Here is a 23,819-nt window from a genome sequence, read left to right on the forward strand (position 1 = left end):
ATTGGCGATAAACCAATATATAACACAAAATCAAATACAAGGCTGACTAGGTGTGACAAGAGCCGGGGTCCTGCCGGATTATCACACGGGAATTGACTAGGTCTGAGTGCTGAGTATCGCAAACACAGACGAAGTGCTACTGAAAAGCACTTCCTTAACCTCCTTGCCGGTTATCCCGAGCTCAGCTCGGGGTAACCTACACAGGAGGATTTCTCAGGCCGCGCTGGGCCGATTTGCACATTTTTTCCCTACACGCAGCTAGCACTTTGCTAGCTGCGTGTGGTACGCGATCGCCGCCGCCACCTGCCGATTCGCCGCTACACGCCGCGCCGAGTCGCCCCCCCCGCCTCAGACCCCTGCGCTGCCTGGCCAAACAGTGCCAGGCAGCGCTGAGGGGCGGATCGGGATTCCCTATGACGTCCCGACGTCCATGACGTCGGGGACGTCATCCCGCCCCATCGCCATGGCGACCGGGGAAGCCCTGCAGGAAATCCCGTTCTGAACCAGATTTCCTGCTTACTCTGATCGCCGTAGGCGATCGGAGTGGGTGGGGGGATGCCGCCGCTCAGCGGCTATCATGTAGCGAGCCCTGGGCTCGCTACATGATTAAAAAAAACAAAAAGTTCCACGCTGCCTCCTTGCCAGAGGGTTTGAACTGGCAAGGAGGTTAAATACTGTCTGGGAAAGGAGTCTCCATCCCCCAAGCAGCAACCAATCAGAGCAGGCTAAAAACGTCAGCTGACCTCCAGGTAAGCTGACCCGCTTTCTAGGAGCATAAATGGCATGCCTGTCATGTGCGTGTGCATCCCCTAGAGGCACGATGGCGGAGCCCTGGTGAGCAGCACACTGGTGAGTTTGGCGCTGTGCACTCAGAGGATCTTGCACGGTGGATGAGGCCAAATTTCTGCATTCCGCATTGGAAAGTCAGCATGCCAGAACGGATGCGACCATATTTCCGCAATCCGTCTGGTGTCGTGGGATTTTTGTTACACTACATTTTGTGTTGAGTGAACCCAGCTCACTGCATATAACTACCTTTACTGTTCAGTGAACCAACCTCACTGCATCTAACTACCTTTTGTGTTGAGTGAACTCACCTCACTGCATCTCACTGCATCTAACTACCTTTACTGTTGAGTGAACCCAGCTCACTGCATCTAACTACCTTTTGTGTTCAGTGAACCCACCTCACTGCATTTAACTACCTTTACAGTTCAGTGAACCCACCTCACTGCATCTAACTACCTTTTGTGTTGAGTGAACCCAGCTCACTGCATATAACTACCTTTACTGCATACTGGAGAGGGGTAAAAGGTGTGTGCTTCTGACCAGTTTCACCTGACTTATATACTGGCTGCCTCAAGTCTAATGACTCATTTGAATTTAAACTGACTCTCGTCTAATTAAAATGGCAAAGCGTTGCAAACTGCATTCGCCTACCAGATAATGCAGGTTCTAAGGCTACCTCCCTGACATTCCTGCAGGAGTTGGCCCACGCAAATTCTTGCATCTTCACAGGGGCGCCACGTGTAGGCCTCCTTGTACCCCCAAGAAAGAGACACAGCACAAACACCCTCACAATGCATCCATTGCCCGGGAGCACCGCAACTGCCCCTCTGGGGGGGGGGGGGGGAGTGAGAACACATGAACGGTGCACTCCCCAGACACGGCCGATGCCTAGGAAGAACCATCCATGCTTCCCCCCCCCAAAGGATAGATGCCCTACTCTTGCGTATTTTGCTTACCTGTAGTGCATATGCGCATCCTGGGAGCGAACACACCGACAATGGGGCGAGTGGGGGGGGGGAGCGCAGACAAACCCCCCGATGCATCACTACTGCCAGGGGACCTATCCACACCCCCCCCCCCCACAACACCCCCAAGAAAAAGAACACATAGCAATGCACACTGGAGAGGAGTGAAATGTGTGTGCCTATGACCAGTTTCACTTGACTTATATACTGGCTGCCTCATAACTACCTTTACTGTTCAGTGAACCCACCTCACTGCATATACCTAGCATCCCCCGAGATGGACAAAATGGACAAAGCAGGTAGAGGAAGAGGTAGAGGCAGACCCAGAGGAAGGCCACCTGGCAGGTCTATGCAAGGTCGTGTAGATGTGATTTCGTGCGGCCCTTGCCCAAAGTACAGTGCTCACAAGAAGGCACGTCCCATTACTTCCCAAGATTGTCAGGACGTGGTTGACTATTTAACACAGAATAACTCATCTTCCGCAGCCACCAGCGCTAGTACAAGCACCACATCCACTGCATTTGACACTTCGCAGGAGATATTTGGTGGTGAAATCACTGATTCACAGCAACTACTGCAACAACAAGATGAAGGCGCAGGTACACCACCTCATACGTCTGAGTTAGGTGGTGATAGTATGGACGTAACGTGTGAGGAGGGGGATGATGAACCACCTGATGTTGGTGCAGTTGTGGAGGTGTCTGAGGAAAGCGAAGCTGGGCAGGAGGATTATGATGACGATTATACGGATGCGACGTATGTTCCCAATAGAGTAGATGACCAGGGGGACAGTTCAGAAGTGGAGTCAGAGAGGAGTAGGAGACAAGTCCATGAAAGAAGCAGAGGGAGCTCGTCTTCAGAAACAGCTGGGGGCAGTGTCCGGCACTATGTATCGCCAGCTATGGACAGGAAGCCAACATGCCCTTCAATGTCAGCTGCTGATGCCACCGTAGCGCCATCACCCCAGGGGGGCTCAGCGGTTTGGAAATTTTTTTAACATGTGTGTCTCAGATCGGAGCAAAGCCATATGTTGTCTCTGCCAGCAGAAATTGAGCCGTGGAAAGGCCAACTCTCACGTAGGGACAAGTGCCTTATGAAGGCACCTGGAGGAAAGTCACAAACAGCTATGGCAAGAACACCTGAGGAAAAGCAGCACCCAAAAGACAAGCCACCCTCCTTCTCCTCTTCCTACTTCAGGTGCATCATCTTCTTCAGCCGCTTTCTCCCTTGCACCTTCACAGCCACCCTCCTCCACACCGACTCTGCCCTTGAGCGGTTCCTTCTCCTCTGCCCACACCAGTAGCCAGGTGTCCTTGAAGGAAGTATTTGAGTGGAAGAAGCAAATTTCTGCCAGTCACCCTCTTGCCCGGCGTCTGACAGCTGGAGTGGCGGAACTATTAGCTTGCCAGCTATTACCATACAAGCTGGTGGAGTCAGAGGCTTTCCGTAAATTTGTGGCCATTTGGACACCGCAGTGGAAGATACCAGGCCGAAATTATTTTTCACAAAAGCCATACCCAAACTGTACCATGCAGTTGAGAGGCAAGTGGTGTCATCTATTGTGAAGAGCATTGGGTCAAGGGTCCACCTGACCACTGATGCCTGGTCAGCAGGCAGGGCCGCTACATTACGTACACAGCCCATTGGGTCAACCTGGTGACCGATGGCAGCAAGCAGGGAGTACGTGGCTGCGCAGAGGATCAACTTGTGACACCTCTACGGCTTGCAGGCAGGCTTCCTGCCACCTCCTCTCCGCCTGCTACATACTTTCGCTGTCGTCATCCTCCTCCTCCTCCTTGACTGGTGCCGCGATCTCCTCTCCAGCTACATAGCCTCCGCACCCCAGGGCCTATGCTGCATGCCAGGTATGACGGTGTCACTCCATCTTAGACATGTCTTGCCTCAAAGCAGAGAGTCACACTGGAGAAGCTCTCTGCTCTTAACAAACAGGTGGAGCAATGGCTGACGCCGCACCAGCTGGAGATCGGCAACGTGGTGGGTGACAACGGCAGCAATCTCATTTCCGCTTTGAATTTGGGAAAGCTGACACATGTACCCTGCATGGCACATGTGCTGAATCTGGTCATGCAAAGATTTGTGTCTAAGTACCCAGGCTTAGAGGACGTCCTGAAGCAGGCCAGGAAGTTGTGTGAGCATTTCAGGCGGTCTTACACGGCCATGGCACGCTATGCGGACATTCAGCGGAGAAAAAACTTGCCGGTGAGACGCCTGATATGCGATAGCCCGACTCGCTGGAATTACACCCTGCTCATGTTCTCTCGCCTGCTAGACCAGGAGAAAGCCGTCACCCAGTACCTGTACAATTACAGTAGAAGGACACAATCCGGGAAGATGGGGATGTTGTGGCCCAACAACTGGACACTGATGTGAAATGCATGCAGGATCATGCAGCCCTTTGAGGAGGTGACCAAACTGTTGAGTCACGCTGAAGGCACCATCAGCGACTTGATCCCCTACGCTTACTTCCTAGAGCGTGCCGTGCGTAGAGTGGTGGATAAAACTGTGGAGGAGCGTGAACGAGAACCGTTACGGCAGGAGGAGTCGTGGGAGCAATTTTCATCTGAACCAGATGTTTCCTCAACACCTGCGGCAGCACAGAGGTGGGAGGAGGAGGAAGAAGAGGAGTCGTGTGGGGAAGGAGAGGAGTCAGACTCGGATGATGATGATGAGGAAGGTGTTTCTGTGGAGGAGGAAGAGGCGGCGAAAGAAGAACTGCAGCAGCCGTCACGGGGGCTTCTGCTGCTCCACGTTCCCGTGGTATTGTTCGTGGCTGGGGGGAGGAAGAGGACTTGCGTGATGTCACTCAGGAAGAGCAAGAGGAGATGGAGAGTACATCTGAATCCAGCTTTGTGCAGAAGGCCTCTTTCATGTTGTCCAGCCTGTTGAAGGACCCCCGTATCAAAAACTCAAGGGGAATGACCTGTACTGGGTGGCCACGCTACTAGACCCTCGGTACAGGAACAAAGTGGCGGACCTGTTAACAACTCAACAGAAGGCGGAAAGGATGCAGCACTTGCAGAACAAGCTGTCAATGATGCTTTACAATGCGTTTAAGGGTGATGTGAAAGCACAACGCAATCAAGGTACCACTGGCAGTAATCCTCCTCCTCCCAAGTCCACGCAGGCAAGGACAGGACACTCTAGCGATCTCAGGGTGCTGTCGGACATGCGGACATTCTTTAGTCCAACGCCTCGTCATAGCCCTTCCGGATCCACCCTCCACCAACGCCTGGACCGTCAGGTAGCTGACTACCTGGCCTTGAGTGTGGATGTAGACACTGCGAGCAGCGACGATGAACCCTTGAACTACTGGTTGCGCAGGCTTGACCTGTGGCCAGAGCTGTCCCAATTTGCCATCCAACTTCTCTCTTGCCCTGCCGCAAGCGTCCTGTCAGAGAGGACCTTCAGTGCAGCTGGAGGCATTGTCACTGAGAAGAGAAGTCGCCTAAGTCACGACAGTGTTCAGTACCTGACCTTTATCAAAATGAATGAGGCATGGCTCCCGGAGTGCTACTGCACGACCGAAGACTAAGTCAGTCCCCACACACAGCATCTCTGCCTGCAGGCCGCTTGCCTTCTCCGCCACCACCAACAGGGTCCAGGACTCTAGGCGGATTCCTGAATTTGCAGCGGCCGCTATACTAATTTTTCTGGTGCGTGTACATGCCTGCCTAATTTTTCTGGCTGCACTGCGGGCGGCTGCAACAAAAAAACAAAAGGCATGTACATGTGCCCATCCCCCTTCGTGATCATTACCTTGCCGCGGTGAAGGGGCTTGCGTATCACAATGAAGCAATGACCGCCGGCTATATGATTGTCTCGGGTGGGGGTGGCACACCAAAGATAATAAGATCGTTGCTTCATTGTGGTCAGACCAAATTTGATCAGCTGGACAGTCACTGTTGTTCTTTCTATCATTGAGCTACCACAGCCCGGCGACCATATAGCCTGGAAAACCACCACGGCCTGCACTCTGGCCATGTTGCACACCAGTCCAGCACGGCCGTCACTACGCAAACAAGTGCTTGCGGTGCGTTACACAGTGAGTTTGGAGTGTCAGTACTCTAATTACACTCCCTGATTGATGTATACACATGCAAGATGTTTGAAAGAACTTTAGGCCTGCAATTTAGCATTCAATGTGATTTCTGACCTTAAAATGCTGCTTTGCGTGAAATCCAGATTTTTCCCCGGGACTTTTGGCATGAATCCCACTCCGCCATGCCCCCCTCCAGGTGTTAGACCCCTTGAAACATGTTTTCCATCACTTTTGTGGCCAGCATAATTTTTTCTATTATTCAAAGTTCACCTCCCCATTGAAGTCTATTGCAGTTTGCGAACTTTTGCACAAACCGAACGTTACGCGGAAGTTCGCGAACACACCGCGAACTGAAAATCGGAGGTTCGTGGCATCACTATTGCCTACTACATATGATCTTGCCTTATAGAGCAACCCCCCACCCCAATATCTTTATTGGTTATAATGTGCACTTTCATTTCTTGCCTCCTTCACAGATCTCCTGTTATCTACAGTTAGCAGCACCTACACATACAATATACATTCACAGATCACAGCCAGCTGTTCTCTACCCTAGAACTCCTCACTATATGTGGTTATTGAAAGACACACACACATACTCACTTTGTGATGTTACATGAGCTGTTAACTGTAAGTGGGTGCTATAGGAGAATACAAGTAGTCCACTCTAAAGCATGTAAGCATTTACATGTGATAAAATGCAGGGGTGCTGCTAAGGTTTTTATGGACCCAAGCAGCAAATCATTTTTGTCCCTCCACCCTCAGCCAAAGGCCCCTTCTCCTGTAATAAAAGGTAGCCAAAGTTGTCCCCTAAATAAGTACCTCTCGAGTAAAGATTAGCGGTGACCCAAAGAGAGGAGAACAGTGCACAGTAACAGTGCAGCATATTTGAGATGTAGGAAATGAGCAATGACCTCACTTTTCATCTGACATGAACTCCACGGTCACTGTGCCACTTTTCCCTTTCATCATGTTGCCACTAATTTGAGATCTGTGTATGAGCGATAGGGAGGCAGTGGCAGCTGTACAAGTTATAGACAGAGCTGCCCTGGCAACATAGGAGGCCCCTGCTGTGTATGAGGCCCCAAGAGGTTGCTTGAGTTACCTGGGTCTAGCAGCACCCCTGCTAAAAGGCACCTTTAGCACTTAACAGTCAGAAATGTGTATTTTATATTGGTGGGGGAAATCTTAAGGCAAGGGTTTCACCAGAATGACCAGTGGGTATTTCTTACCATTAATCTACAAGGCAGGATCAAGATATCAGATCAGTTTAAAGAGGAACTCCAGTGAAAATAATGTAATAAGAAAAGTGCTTCATTTTTACAATAATTATGTATAAATGATTTAGTCAGTGTTTGCCCATTGTAAAACCTTTTAAATCCCTGATTTATATTCTGACATTTATTACATGGTGACATTTTTACTGTTGGCAGGTGATCTAGCTGCTGCATGTTTTTTTGGCAGTTGGAAACAGCTGTAAACAGCTATTTCCCACAATGCAGCAAGGTTCCCAGACAGGAAACTGCCAGGAGAACGTACTCAAGAGTTTCTTGTGGGAGGGGTTTCACCACAATATCAGTCATATAGCGTCCCCTGATGGTCTGTTTGTGAAAAGGAATAGAATTCTCATGTAAAAGGGGTATCAGCTACTGATTGGGATAAAGTTATCTTTTCTCGGTCGGAGTTTCTCTTTAAATGTGGATGCTAATCCTGATATCTATTGTAATAGCTAGCAGATGTAATGTCTTATTTATATAGAATAATTTACATGATATAAATAAAATGCACACACTGGAAGTATAATTAATATCCCATTCCTCAAAGTATGGAGTCTTTTAAAGGTCACAAAATTGCATTTTGTAATAATAAAAAAATGTAATAATAATGCTTTAAAAAGCACTCACGACAGGGAAACAGCTAATAAATTATCTCCCTAAATATGTTTTAGCTGATCTAATTAGTCTTTAATCTCTAAGCTCATACTTATTTCCGATATATGAATGATGCGTAATGGCTTTGAATTGCCTAAATGCCGATTTAAATAAAACCTCCTTCAATCCACAAGGATTTGAAGCCTTTATTGTATGAAATCAGTTTAATTCCCTTTTGGACAACAATAATTGTTTTAGTGTAATTTACATGATGTTAATTTGCTTCGAAGATATATTGCAGTCAAAATCTTTAATATTTCAAATCTATTGGATAATGATTTTAGTTTGCTGACAGATATATTATGCATCATGGCTTCAGTTCTAATATGGTCCTTTGGCCCATTACTTATTCACACTCAACACAATAACTCTAGGCATATATGACAAATGCTAAACCAATTTGATGAAATATTTTATTTCATCTGCACATTTTAATTTGCTATGCCATTGCTTTTATCTTTTCGCTTCATTTGCATTTCAATCAAATAAATTGTTGTCTGTAGCTCGGTTTTGTGTGTGTTTTTGAAAAGCTATAATCCATTATTTAATGCTACAGATTTAGTTTTAATTACAATAAATAACTTTTTAATGACAAACAAATGCTGGCTGACAAGTTCTATCTTTAGGCCTTTTAGACTTTTTGAGGTAATTTAAAGAGACAAAATATTAAATTAACAATTTTTTTAATCCAGTAATATAAGGGTTATTGCCTAAAACAGCTTCCAAGTTATGATGACTCCACAAGTACGGAAAATTATAAAAAAAAAAAAAAAAAAGAAAACATACAGAACTCTGCTTTTCAGATACGCTTTCCGCAACTGTGAGCAAAAACAGGGAGCTTTTTACACCAATGCATTTTTAAATTTTCTTCCACAATGATATCGTTAAAGCGGACCTGAACTCAGAACATCCTTTCTTCTCTAAAAGATACACAACCACATAATAGCCTTTAAACAAAAACATTTCTTTGTTTAAGCTGAAACAAATCCTAAAATAAATCTGCACTACTTCTACTTCCTTATTCATGGAAGCAGATATATTGTTAACAGCCTGTGCTTTCAAATGAGCTTATCTTCCATCTCTGCTGTGGCAGTCAGGTGACCGAGGGAAGAGATCAAATTACAACTTGTGATAAGACACAAATGAGGCCAGACTCTAAGATACAGGGTGCATTTCTCTGTTTTCTTTCTGCTCTGTGCAAGAGTTCAAGTCCACTTTAACATGAAAAAAACGATGTATCTGTTACTACAGATACTATATCTTATGTTGAGCTTCATGAAGGAACGTGCACCATCCAAGGCCAATCCACTCCTCGTTATTAATCCAAAACTGTGATAGTGTATTCCACAAAACATGGATGTTGCTGTGAGGAACCGTTAGTGACAGAGAAAGGTGGGGGAGGGGGTACTGATGGAACATTCGTGGTGGCCATTTTGCATCTAACATGCTCGGTTAAGTGGAGTTTGGGCCCTCACCGCAGGATCCGTGTTTTATGGCGCACACTATTACATCGTTGTATAATTAATAAGTAGTGTATTGCATTAATAAGAAGTGGATTGCCCTTGGATGGTGCATGTTCCTTCTTGAAGCTTTACAAACCAGATCTTTCTTTCCTGTATGGAGCACATCCTAAGGACATAGTATTTATATTGACAGGATCAGAAGGGTGAGATGCCTGCTTATGCTGTCCTTTATGCTCAGCAACTCCTATTGATTTATAATAATAATAATACCTTTTTTTGTATAGCGCCTTTCTCCTGTCGGACTCAAAGCGCTTGCGAGGTAGCCACAAGAGCGCACTCAGTAGGCAGTAGCAGTGTTAGGGAGCCTTGCCCAATGAACTCCTTACTGAATAGGTGCTGGCTTACTGAGTAGGAAGAGCCAGGATTTGAACCCAGGTCTCCTACATCAGAGGCAGAGCCCTTAACAATTACACTATCCAGCCACAGCTTTTAGACTGTTTCTTACCTATAACTCCCTCTAACTAACACTTAAACTCCAGACATACATCTAACACTAACCAGTACAGCCAAGTGCCACATAAAAACTCTCCATAACAGCCAATGACAGTACTCCGTTATACATATACCGCTACTTTGCTATATATATGCGCCAAGGCTGATCCAAAACTCCAGCATTAATTACCCTGCCCCCTGGTGCATAATATTATTATTATTATTATTTAGTATTTATATAGCGCCAACATCTTCCACCGTGCTGTACAGAGTATATGGTCTTCTCACTTAACTGTCCCTCAGAGGGGCTCTCAATCTAATCCCTACCATAGTCTTATGCCTATGTATGTATTGTGTAGTGTATGTATCATAGTTTAGGGCCAATTTAGACAATTAACTTATCAGTAAGTTTTTGGGATGTGGGAGGAAACCGGAGTACCCGGAGGAAACCCACGCAGACAAGGGGAGAACATACAAACTCCTTGCAGATGTATTGTTGACCTGGCTGGGATTCGAACCAGGGACCCAGCACTGCAAGGCGAGAGCTGCCCACGGTGGCGTAGTGGTTAGTGTAGTGGTGTTCCATAATATATATAATAGCTGAACCCTGGTTTTGCTTGTCACCACTGCTGCACAACATTCAAGGTTTGGTTATTTAATAACCAAACACTGGGGGTAAAAAGGGTGCCTGAGTGCTGTGCATGTGCAAGTTAGAGATGGCCCGAACAGTTCGCATGCGAACGTATTAGCGTGAACTTTATGCGAGTTCGACCCATCCCCTATACTACATCATTGGGCTAAACTTTTACCCTCTACATCACAGTCAGCAGACACATGGCAGCCAATCAGGCTGCACTCTATACTGGAGCCCATCCCCCCTTATAAAAAGGCAGCACCATGTTCTCACTCTATGTGCTGCAGTACTAGATACTAAATAAATACTAAATAATAATAAATAATAATAATAGAGAAAGCGATAGTTAGGTCTGTTAGCTTGTTCCTTGCTGATATTTGTTGCTGAAAAGCACCCCAAAACTGCTCTTTTGAGAGCTAATCTTCTTGTGATGTGTTTTTTTTTGTGTGGCCCACTGACAATGCATATACAGCCCTGTCTGTCGCAGCTGGTTCTTGCTAATTGCTATACTGTGCCAGGCCCAGCACATTCAGTGTCTACCTTTTCACTGCACCTGTGTGTGTTACAGCTGCACATTGTATTGTAATACCAGTCACTGTGTACCTCTCACTGCACCTGTGTGACAGCACACAGTTTTATATACCAGTCACTGCATACCTGTTCACTGCACCTGTGTGACAGCTGCACATTGTATCGTAATACCAGTCACTGCATACCTTTCACTGCATCTGTGACTGCACATTGTATTATACCAGCAGTCACTGCATACCTTTTCACTGTACTTGTATGGCTGCACATTGTTCTACCAGCAGTCACTGCATACCTTTCACTGCACCTGTGTACTGCACATTGTTATACCAGCAGTCACTGAATACCTTTCACTGCACCTGTGTGACTGCACATTGTATTATAGCAGCAGTCACTGCGCACCTTTCACTGCATCTGTGTGACTGCAAACTGTTTTATATACCAGTCAGTTCATACCTTTCATTGCATCTGAGACTGCACATTGATACCAGACTGCAATTATTTTTCTAAAAAAGGCGATACCCAAACTGTACCGTGATGTTGAAAGGCAAGTGGTGTCATCTCTGGCACACAGCGTTGGATCAAGGGTCCATCTGACCACAGATGCCTGGTCTGCAAAGCACGGTCAGGGCAGGTACTTTACTTATACAGCACATTGAGTCCTTCCTTGGATGTGTGGTGGTAGCTGTTTCTCAGGCTCCCATTCCAGACCGGAATCAAACCCTGATTCCCCGGCCGCTACCTGTGGTCACCATGGTGCAGAAAACACCAAAGAGAGTTGATCACACAATTGAATGGATGGCAGACTTGCCCTCCATAACAGATTCTCGTTAATGGATTTCAAGTGTACTCACAATTATACAGGGCCTCAAAAGAGTCCTGTATTGTTATTTTTCATCACTACCTCCCCAAGTCGGGACTTGCGTGCCATGTCTGTTGCCTTCCTTGGATGTGTGGTGGTAGCCGTTTCTCAGGCTCCCACTCCAGACTGGAATCGAACCCTGATTCCCTGGTTGTACCATTTCTTTAACAATGGTAAAGAACCATCGACAGTCTGAGCAGCGATAAACCCCTGGACTACTGAGTGTGCAGGCTTGGCCTGTGGACATAGCTGTCACAATTTGCCATCCAACTTCTGGCTTGCCCTGCCTCAAGTGTCCTGTCAGAAAGGACCTTCAGCACAGCTGGAGGTATTGTCAGTGACAGTGAGAAGATAAGTTGCCTAGGTCAAAAAAGTGTTCGGTACCTCACCTTTATCAAAATGAATGAGGCATGGATCCTGGAGGACTACTGCCTGCTCAAGGATTAAGTCAGTCCCCACGCAGCATCTCTGCCTGCCGGCTGCTGCTGCCTGCCCCAAGACTAAGTCAGTCCCCAAACAGCATCTCTGCCTGCAGGTCGCTTGACTGCCTTCTCTGCCACCACCAACAGGGTCCAGGACTCCAGGTGGATTCCTGAAAAAAAAGAATAATCATTTTTCTCGTTCATGTACATGCCTGCCTAATTTTTCTGGATGCACTAGGGCTGCAACAACAAAACAAAATGCATGTACATGTGTCAATTCCCCTTCGTGATTGTTACCTTGCCACGGTGAAGGGGCTTGCATATCACAATGAAGCAATGACCAGACCTATATGAGTGTGTTGGGGGGCACACCAAAGATAATAAGGTTGTTGCTTCATTGTGGACAGACCAAATTCGATCAGCTGGACACTCAGTCACTGTTGTTCTATCATTGAGCTACCTCAGCTTGACCATATGGGCTTGAAAAACGCCATCGCCTGCACTCTCGCCATGGTGCGCACCAGTCCAGCGCGGTCATCACTACACAAGCAGCTGTTTGTTGCACAGTGAGTTTGGTCTGTCAGTGTGAAGCAGTACACTAATTACACTACCTGATTGATGTACACACACGCAAGATGTTTTAAAGCACTTAATGCCTCCAATTTAGCAATGCAATGTGATTTCTGCCCTTTAGGGATTATAACCCTGCTTTGCGTCAAATCCGTAATTTTTCCCAGGACTTTTGCCATGTATCCAACACCGCCATGCCCCCTCCAGGTGTTAGACCCCTTGAAACATCTTTTCCATCACTTTTGTGGCCAGAATTAGTGTTTGTAGTTTTGAAAGTTCGCCTGCCCATTGAAGTCTATTGCGGTTCGCAAAGATCACCGGTTCGCAAACTTTTGCGGAAGTTCGCGTTCGAGGTCCGCAAACTGAAAACCTGAGGTTCGAGCCATCTCTAGTGCAAGTGCATGAGAGAGTGAGCTCACGCATGTGCAGTACAGAGAGGCCCGTCTTCTGGAGCATTTGGGCTCCCTAAGACTGCCGAAGACTCCCATAGTGTCAGAGAGCAGTCTCTGACCCACCGCTCGGAAACTGTTAATGGGGATCCAGCTCTGGAGCGTGGGGACAGTGAAAGGAGCAGGAAGGCTCTATAGGACCTAGAGCCTTCTCTCTTCTTAGGTGAGTATCTGGGTTGTTTTTTCCCATAATCGCTTCAGACTCCCTTTAAGTTAAACTGAAATACTGCTATACTGTTCTTAAAGATGCTATTGACATATATTCAGTGCCCCATTGCATATGTGCTGTTAAACAGTCCCAATGACCACACAAACTCTGTACAATTGTGTTCATAGGTTCACATTACCAATACAAGTCTTTTACAGTAGCTTAACAGCTGCACTACAAAGTAAGTTCAGCTGACAGTGAACTTCAATCAACAATCATGATTGATGAACACTTTTTGAACCACTAATCCAATAGCTTTTTTTGGATAATTCTTGTGTAACATAGTTAGTTTGGTTGAAAAAAGACATCTGTCCACTAATTTAAACCTGAAAGGAAAAAAAAAACACACCATCCTGAACCCGCACATATTGCAGTTGATCCAGGGGAAGGCAAAAAAAAAAAATACCTTACAAGGCCTGGGCCAATTAGTCTTAAAGGGGAAAAAAATCTTCCTTTTTCCAATGTTTATTGCATTTTTTTTGAGCATACTGAAGATAAAGAAACAAATCAAATATGCATAAGTCACAAAACAAGACCTATGGTTAACAGTAAAGTACAATATAGCCCACATTTGGTCAGTAAGGATTCACAGGCAATCTTGTATGAGAAGATAACAATACCAATATATGAAATACAGAGTTAGTACAAAATACAGAATTGGTAATTACACTGAAAAATATGAATAAATGTGCAACAAATTCCAAAATACAAAGGGATGAGATACCCCTGCCCTTGCAAGCTTACAATCTAATGTAATGGGGAAGGGGACAAGAAGTGGGGTAGTATATAATATTCATACCTAGAGGCAGTGTGTTTTTGGTTAACTAGTAGAAATACAGCTTGGCCAGGGGTCAAAAGGGAAAAAGGCCTAAGGTAGAGCATATGCTTGATGGGAAAAGTGAGTTTTGAGGGCACATTTAAAGATATCAAAAGTTGTAGAGTGATAGATGTGTTGTGGCAGCCTGGCAGGGGAGGGGATTCCAGAGGAGGGGTGAAGAATGTGCAATATCGTGTATATGTGAATGCGAGGAGGTAAATCTAGAGGAGGACAAAAGAAGGTCATGTGCAAATCTGAGATTGCGGTTAGGTTGGTATCTGGACACTAGTGAAGAGATGTACACAGGAGACATTGTGGAGAGCTTTGTAAGTTAGAGTTAAGAGTTTGAACTGGATCCTCTAATAATTGTTAGCCAATAAAGAGCTTGACAGAGAGGAGCAGCAGAGGAAAAACAAGTGAAAGATGAATGAGATGAGCAGCCGAGTTCAGTACAGATTGAAGCTGTGCCAGTCTGTCAATTGGTAGTCAAGAGAGAAGTATGTTGCGTTAGTCCATAGGACCATCTATAAAGAGAGACTCTTTTGTTTAATAGCCTATATAATTGGGCCTTACTCCCTTAGTGAGCACTGCCAACAAGCACCAGGGAACGCAACTTTTGTTAAGTTCTTCCTCTCCCAAGTCGTAGTCAAGAACACATTCAAAGTCAAGGTAGGTGGAGTCTCAGTAGGTGGAGGGTATGGTAGATCATGAGGTTTGATGAAGCTTATAGATTATACTAGAATCTATATCTTCTAGTTGCATCTATGCTTTCTACTTGTTTTAAACTCTGCCTTAACGCCAGTAAATGTCGGTAAATTATAATTAACCTAAAAAGCAAAAAATTCCATCTTGACTCCAGATGGCAGTCAGATAAATCCCTGCATAAACTCTCCTGGGAATTACCTTGTAATTATAGTCATGGATGCCCTTCAATGTAAGGAAAGCACGCAAGCCCTCTTTAACCACTTCAGGACTCAGCCTTTACCCCCACTTAAGGACCAGCGCTGATTTCTAAGATCTGTGCTGGGTGGGCTCTACAGCCACCAGCAGAAATCAAATAACAGGCAGAGCGACCAGATCACCCCCTTTTTTCCCCACTAGGGGGATGATGTGCTGGGGGGGTCTGATCGCTCCTGCATGCGTGTGGGAGGTGGGGGGCACCTCAAAGCCCCCTCCACCGCAGGATTCCCCCTCTCCCTCTTCTCCCTCCCTTCTCCAGAGATTGGAGGCTGCACAGGAACAAATCTGTCCTGTGCAGCCTTTAACAGGCTCCTGCCTGTCATGTGACAGTGATCCCCGGCCGCTGATTGGCCGGGGATCGCTGATCTAGTACAACGCTGCTACTGTTAGCAGCGTTGTAAAAATGTAAACAAAGCCAATTATTTCCGCTTGTGTTTACATTAAGCCTGCGAGCTGCAATCGGCAGCCCGCAGGCTATTCACGGAGCCCCCCGCAGTGAATTGACAGGAAGCAGCCACTCGAGCGAGCGGCTGATTCCTGATTAATTAGCCTGCAGCCGGCCACGCAGATGTGCGTCGCTGGTCCTGCAGCTACCACTTTGCCAATGCGCGTTTTGAGTGCGCGGTCACAAGGAGTTCATGGATCCACAGTCGTTCAGTAAATTCCACCACAGATTTTCCAGAAAATAGTTCTGAACAGGCCATTAGAGTTTCAACAGAAAAATGGCCTTATCAAATTCCTTTTTTCTCCTAAGTTTTCCCCTAGGTCATATTTTCACATTATAATTAAAATTCCTTATAAGTCACCAGCAGGCAAGCAAATACTCAGAATAATGTTGACAGTGTTTTTTTCACCTACTTTTTGGTAATTTTTCAATTGCAGTGTGCAAAAGTTATTTTAAACCAAAGATGACAAAATATCTCCTAGAAAAACACTTACAGGAAAAGGTGAATTGGATCAGGCCCAAAGGGTTTTATGTTCAGATAGTAGGCTCAGGTTACGGCAAGGGTAGACAAATCTGTCAGGCTGTGGCCAGCATTCCTTTAGAAAGAGGCCACATTCCTCTATTCCTCCACAAACCTTTGCTCTTCTCCCTTCCTTCCCTCCCTCCCTCCCCCCCATGCAGAGTTGCAAAGACACAACTTTAATAAGTTTCATGAAGGAACAGCGTAACGAATCGCTCACACCAGAGGCAATATCCATGGCTACGACAGTGTCAAGTGACACGCTGGTATATACTGACACCAGGTCGCACGATGCTGCCATTGCCATGGAGATTCCCACCAGAATGAGCAATTGGGTGAGTTCCTTGTATTGTTGCATGCTGCACGCAATATTGAAAGGATGGCAGGAGGGAAAGGATGAGAGGAGAGGAATCTGGCCCTCTATCAGCGGACCATCTTCATAACGCCTGCGGGTTGTAGTTTGTCCAGACTTGATTAGGGTATAATAAGGTTATTACTATGTTCAGCGTTTTATGTCAAAGGATTGTTATTTAGTATTTCATTTCATTTGAAGGGAACCTAAACTGAGAAGGACATGTATTTTTCCTTTTAAAATTATACCAGTTGCCTGACTCTCCTGCTGATCCTGTGTCTCTAATTCTTTTAGCCACAGCCCCAGCCCCTCAACAAGGATGCAGATCAGGTGCTCTGACTGACGTCAGACTAGATTAGCTGAATGCTTGTTTCAGGTGTGTGATTCAGCCACCACTGTAGTCAAAGAGATCAGCAGTACTGCCAGGCAACTGGTATTGTTTAAAAGGAAACATCCATATCCCTCTCAGTTAAGGTTCCCTTTAAGTAATACTTTGCCGAGCACAGTAAAAAACAGCGCAGGGGATTTGGGCACAGCTGGCGCCACCATAGGCTGGAAGCTGAATTACGTCTAACCCCACTATCCATGGCGGCCTGGAGGGGAAATATTAATTAACACTGCTTAAATCTCCTGGCGGCCAACTCATATGTACTCATACTTTTGACACAGATGAAAGAAATGTATATCCTGAGCTACTGAAGGACAGCAGATTTTAATATATGTGAGGGGTATTCCTCTTGTCATATGCACTAGGTGCTGCTCTTCAACTGGGTGGTACCAGGCACTGAGTAAAACAAGACAAAACAAAAAGCACTCCTATGGTGCATTAACCTTATTTACTTAACTTTGCAAACACAATATATTGCACTTATATTTAAAAAGTAGTTACAGCACGTGTTAGAGGCCACCCATGATCTGTTCTCCTTCCCTCGGTCTGGCCAGGACCTTGGATCGCTGCAGCTGATTTTGCGTTGTCGTGCAGTGGTGCGGGAGATGACGGGGGCATTAACTCATCATGCTGGTTGCCCCTCTGTATGCCACTACCAGTTTCAGCGTGTACCACGCCTTCATCAGGTGACATCAAGAGGGTAAGGCAAGGTTTAGATTATTTACTTATCTTTGCAAATACAATATATTGCACTTACATTTAAAAAGTAGTTACAGCGCGTGTTAGAGGCCGCCCACGATCTGTTCTTCTTCTGCAGCTGAGTCCGTGTTGTTGTGCGGTGGAGCAGGAGATGAGGGGGGCATTAACTCGTCATGCTGGTTGCCTCTCTGTATGTCACTACCAGTTTCAGTGTGTATCACGCCTTCATCAGGTGACATCAAGAGGGGAAGGCAAGGTTTAAATAGCCCGGCTACAATAACCAATTATCTAAGCGGGTGGGCTTGGTTATGTGCCGCAACTTAAAATATATAACATCAATTGTGGACGGCTGAATCTGCCACTGCTTACAAATAAAAACAATACAATCATTTTTATTTTTAAACAATCTAAAAACATAGCTAAGCGTTATATGCTGAAAAGGACTTCAGATTAAAGATAAAAAATCAGCAAATTAAGATAAAGATAAAAAATTAAAATTAAATGGCAGCTAATCCCTGCGGGGTGGAATGATATATGCTGATGTGTTTTGATTTCATTCTGCCCACCACACAGGGCGGCACGGGCTAATTAACCCATTCATTGCTGTGCTATTTCCGCATAAGCTCAACAAACAAGAGGTGGACATAAAATTATTCATCACTACGCGATGTCAGGCGTGTGTTACACAGTATATCCTAATCTTTCATGAATTTAACATTAATTTAAAATACAATTCTTTAAAAACTCAAAGCAGACCTATAATTTCAAATACAAATAAACTGCAACTACTTCAATCCCAGTGCATTTGTGTGCAAATCATTTTCATTGCCGCAGCTTATATGGATATATATTTTTATATACTATCCATATATATATATATATATATATATATATATATTCATATATTCATAATCTCATACATGTTATGGCAATGAATCTGTCGGCTCAAATGGATGCCTAAATTATGGAAAATTTGCATAAATTTGAATTTGGTTTAACCACTTGAGGACCACAGTGTTAAAACCCCCTAAAGACCAGGCCATGTTTTGAGAAATTGGCCACTGCAGCTTTAATGCCAAGCTGCAGGGCCGCACAACTCAGCACACAAGTGATCCCCCCTCCCTTTTCTCCCCACCAACAGAGCTTTCTGTTGGTGGGGTCTGATCGCCCCCCAGGTGTTTGTTTTTTATAAATATTTATTTCTTTGTTTTAATATTTTTTATTATTTTTTCTTAATTCTATAATTCCCCCCTCCCTCCCCCTGCCAGCCAATCAGCATGATCAGCTGTCATAAGCTTCAGCCTATGACAGCGGATCGCTTCCATAGCAACAGAGGGGACAACCGTGTCACACTGCTGTCCCCAGTACAGCGCTGCCTTAGATTGCAGGGCTGTATGAGGTAATTAGACAGTCGTTATGCCGTCTAATAGTCTCATGAGCGGTGATCACTGCTGGGAGACTGAAGGCGGAGCTCCACTCCGCCTTCCAAGCAGGAGATGTGCGCGTGATCTCCAGCAGTAGCCGGCCCCAGGACTTGACGCCAATTGGAGTTAGGCGGTCCTAGGGCCCCCGCAGCGGTCACGCCCATTGGCGTGAGACAGTCTTTAGGTAGTTAATATAATTGATGGTGAAAGGGGGGAAGGAAGGAAAAACTGGGCATCAGAACCCGCTGTATAGGTTATGATAGGGACAGATGTATTTAGATATCATTGGTTATATAAAACTTTTTACTTCTATCTCCTCATTAAGACCCACCCTCAGGCTATTCAGTTTAAATATCCATTAAATTTCTTGCTCACGTAACATTTTATATCTCTGGCCCAGTGGTAGAGAAGCAGGAATGCTCTCTAAACCTATATAGTTTGTAATGCCTTTGGTTCTGCTCTATGGAACTTCAGGAAATGCTTGGGGACACTATGGGCTTGATTCACTAACCAGCGCTAAGTGTTAGTGCCGGTGTGAAAAGCCCTTTTTGGCCGCTAGTGTGCGCAAACCTACTTTGCACGTGGCCCCGTGCACTGCGCGCATGTGCACCGATATTCGTGCACGGTGCGACTATAACGTTGCACCCGCTGGCCCTTAAAGTTCGCACCCGATGCAACGAAAATGAAGCATCGGGTGCCCCCGAAGTGGCGCATCAAAGCACTGCTTAACGGGCCCCCGATGCGTCATTTTCGTCGCATCGGGTGCGACTTTTAAGGGCCAGCAATGCGCACTATTATCCGCGCTTGGGACTATTTTAACTGTGTGGGCGCAAACCACCTAACGCCGTGGTTTGCGCACACTAACACTTAGGGCACACTAACCGGCTTAGCGCCGGTTAGTAAATCAAGCCCTATGTTTCTCAGATTTTTTTTTAAATATTGCACTTGTGTTCCCCAAGCCTTTTCCTCAGTGGTCTCGTGGTCCTTCCCACATATAGTTTGGGGCAGCTACACAGTAATGGGTATACTTCAAATTCAGTACCACATAGTTAAATAGTTACATAGTTATTTGGGTTGAAAAAAGACATACGTCCATCAAGTTCAACTAGAAAACAAAGTACAACACCAGACTGCTCCCTCACATATCCCTGTTGATCCAGAGGAAGATGAAAAACCCTTACAAGGTATGGTCCAATTAGCCCCAAAAGGGAAAAAATTCCTTCCCGACTCCAGATGGCAATCAGATAAAATCCCTGGATCAAAGTCACTGGGCATTACCTAGTAATTGTAGACATGGATGTCTTTCAATGCAAAGAAAGCATCTAAGCCCCCCTTAAATGCAGGTATAGAATTTGCCATAACTACTTCCTGTGGCAATGCATTCCACATCTTAATCACTCTTACTGTAAAGAACCCTTTCCTAAATAAATGGCTAAAACGTTTTTCCTCCATGCGCAGATCATGTTCTCTAGTCCTTTGAGAAGACCTAGGAACAAAAAGCTCATCCGTCAAGCTTTTATATTGCGCTCTGATGTATTTATACATGTTAATTAGATCCCCTCTAAGGCCGTCTTTTCTCTAGACTAAATAAACCCAGTTTATCTAACCTTTCTTGGTAAGTGAGACCTTCCATCCCACGTATCAGTTTTGTTGCTCGTCTCTGCACCTGCTCTAAAACTGCAATATCTTTCCTGTAATGTGGTGCCCAGCATTCCAAATTCCAGATGTGGCCTTGCTAGAGAGTTAAATGGGCAATATTATGCTAGCATTACATGTTTTTATTTCCCCTTTAATGCATCCCAAAATTGTATTAGCTTTAGCTGCAGTGGCTTTGCATTGAATATGCCTATTTAACTTGTTGTCGATGAGTACTCCTAAGTCCTTCTCCAAGTTTGATGTCCCCAACTGTATCCCATTTATTTTGTATGGTGCTAGACCATTGGTACAACCAAAATGCATGACTTTACATTTTTCAACATTGAATTTCATCTGCCATTTATGTGCCCATATAGCCATCCTATCCAGAGCCTGTTGCAATATGTCACTATCTTCCTGAGAGTTGATGATTCTGCACAATTTTGTATCATCTGCAAAAATAGTAACATTGCTCACTACTGCATCTACTAGGTCATTAATAAATAAAATAAAAGAGCACAGTTGATAAAATGCTTTAGGTAAATGGTGGTCCCATCTGGATGCTGGATATTTTTGACTCCATGTTTTATGAAGCCACAGCACCCACATCTGGGACCTCCCCATCTGTGTGGTGGGCGGAATTAAATCAAACCACATCAGCATATATTGTTCCACCCCACAGGGATTTGCTGCCATTTAATTTTAATTTTTTATCTTTATCTTAATTTGCTGATTTTTTTTTATATTTAATCTGAAGTTTTTAGCATACAACTCTTAGCTATATGTTTTTAGATAGTATAAAAATGATTGTATTGTTTTTATATGTAAGCAGCGGCAGATTCAGCCGTCCACAATTGATGTTATATATTTTAAGTTGCGGCACATAACCCTGCCCACCGGCTTAGATAATTGGTTATTGTAGCCGGGCTATTTAAACCTTGCCTTACCCTCTTGATGTCACCTGATGAAGGCGTGGTACACGCTGAAACTGGTAGTGACATACAGAGAGGCAACCAGCATGACGAGTTAATGCCCCCCTCATCTCCTGCTCCACCGCACAACAACACGGACTCAGCTGCAGCAATCCCAGGTCCTAGCCAGACAGAGAGAAGAAGAACAGATCGTGGGTGGCCTCTAACACGCGCTGTGACTACTTTTTAAATGTAAGTGCAATATATTGTATTTGCAAAGATAAGTAAATAAGGTTAATGCACCTTAGGAACGCTTCTTGTTTTTTCTTGTTTATAATAGGCTGTTGATATTTTTGGGGTATGCTTTTAGTGGCTTGTTCTGCCTAGGACATCTAAAAGACTACCAGTTATTGTGTTTGCCATAGTCATTTAGTTTTACTGTTCTCAGTTATTGAGTTGGGATTATAGTGCTGTCTCTCTCCCCCCTGACATCCTGTACTCTTGGAATCGAGCACTGCACCCAGTTTAAGCAGAGTGCATGAGTGGTAGCCATAATGATTGGAGATTGGAATTTAGCTGGAGTAAATTTAACACTGGCAACAAGGCTACACAATTGTCTTGAGAAGCCAAGATGAAACCAAATATACTGCTCAGGGGTCTTTTTTGATTAGCTGAATGAAAGTGTTTCTTTAATTTTCTGCAATGTTCTTGCTTGACTGGAGGTGAATTATATCTTCAGTCAGACACCATATCAGGAAGTGATGTGTTTAATCTGGCAATTCCTTTGAATAAACATTCTGTAGTAAAAATACAAAAAGGTCTCCTTTACGAATTTGAAGATTCATGCCCTTATTCACTTTATCCCCTAAGCTTCTCCTAGGAGATAATTTTTCATCTACTGTTTAAAATAACGTTTAAGCAATCTGCAATTAAAAAAAAAGTTACAAAAAAGTAGGTAAAAAGTACTGTTGAAATGATTTGGAGTATTTTCTTCTTGCTGATGCCTTCCAAGGCATTTTATTGTTTAACCTCCCTAGCGGTATTGACAGATATATACATCCATACAAAACATGCTGTGAATAGTATAAACGTGCATACACATCAATACTCTCCTGCACTGTATACTAGACCCATGCTTGACACATTTTGGCAAGTTGCAGGAAAAAAAAAGGTTATAAAAATTAATTTGATCCCTTTTTGCACAGAAATCCTAGGGAAATTGAACGCCAGAGACAGGAATTGCATACGACCCAAGTGTCTCATTTTATGTCACCTCAGACCTACCTCAGACCTACGTTAACCCTTAAATTAAGCTTTTATCTTTCAGAAGAATATTTTAAAAGCATATACCATTAAATTAAACTTTCTAGTTGGATCACATACAAAGTTTTATTCAGGCCAAACCAAGTTTAGGAATTACTAATTCCATCCTGTTCATGAAGCAGGTCACGTTTTCAAACTCATCTATATTTGAAACTATTATATTAGGTACTCTTAAAACTTTTAAATAGAACAGTTAAAATTAATGATTTTTTTTCCTCTTGTGAAAAGAACTTTTTTTGTTTTATTAAGAATAAAATGATTCGCACATTCTTTAGTATAACTTTATTGAGAAAATAATTATTTAGTTTTACACTTGATCACCCAAAACTCAATATTTGTCAGCAGTGCAAATCGAAAGTTAAATGTTGGTTTTGAGAACAAATTGAAAAAAAATATACATACTCAGGCTATATAAATAAATATCATTTTTTTTAGAGATCATTACAATTTAAAATGAGATTATAAAACAATGTTGGGTCTTAAAATGTGTTTTCAATTGTCTTTTAGATATCAGGATGTAGATTAGAAATTGTAGGTTCTTGTGTGTCCCAAACATATAATAGGAAAAAGTTTGAATCCATAGTTGTCCAGTGTATATTTTCAGGAGAAAAAAAATGGTCTAAAAGGGTGTTTTGCTATTAATGAAGTATATTTTTTCACTGCTTTTTTAAATTGTTGAACAGAATTTTAGATATTTCAGCTAAAGCTTTGATTTAATTTTGGCTAGTAGAAGGAAGGGACATAGAGCAACCAGGGATTAGTCTAAAGCTAGGTACCCCATAGTTTTTGTGATTATAGAAAAGGATAGACAAAACAGTGACACAGTTATAAAAGTAATTAAAATAACACAAGTCTGGGGCACCATAACAACATAAAAAGCAAGGGAAATGGTATATATATATATATATATATATATATATATATATATATATATAGCAGCTGGCCAACCACATATCACACCACAGGGCAGAC

Source organism: Hyperolius riggenbachi, chromosome 2 (genome assembly GCF_040937935.1).
Source record: "Hyperolius riggenbachi isolate aHypRig1 chromosome 2, aHypRig1.pri, whole genome shotgun sequence".
Taxonomy (NCBI): Eukaryota; Metazoa; Chordata; class Amphibia; order Anura; family Hyperoliidae; genus Hyperolius; species Hyperolius riggenbachi.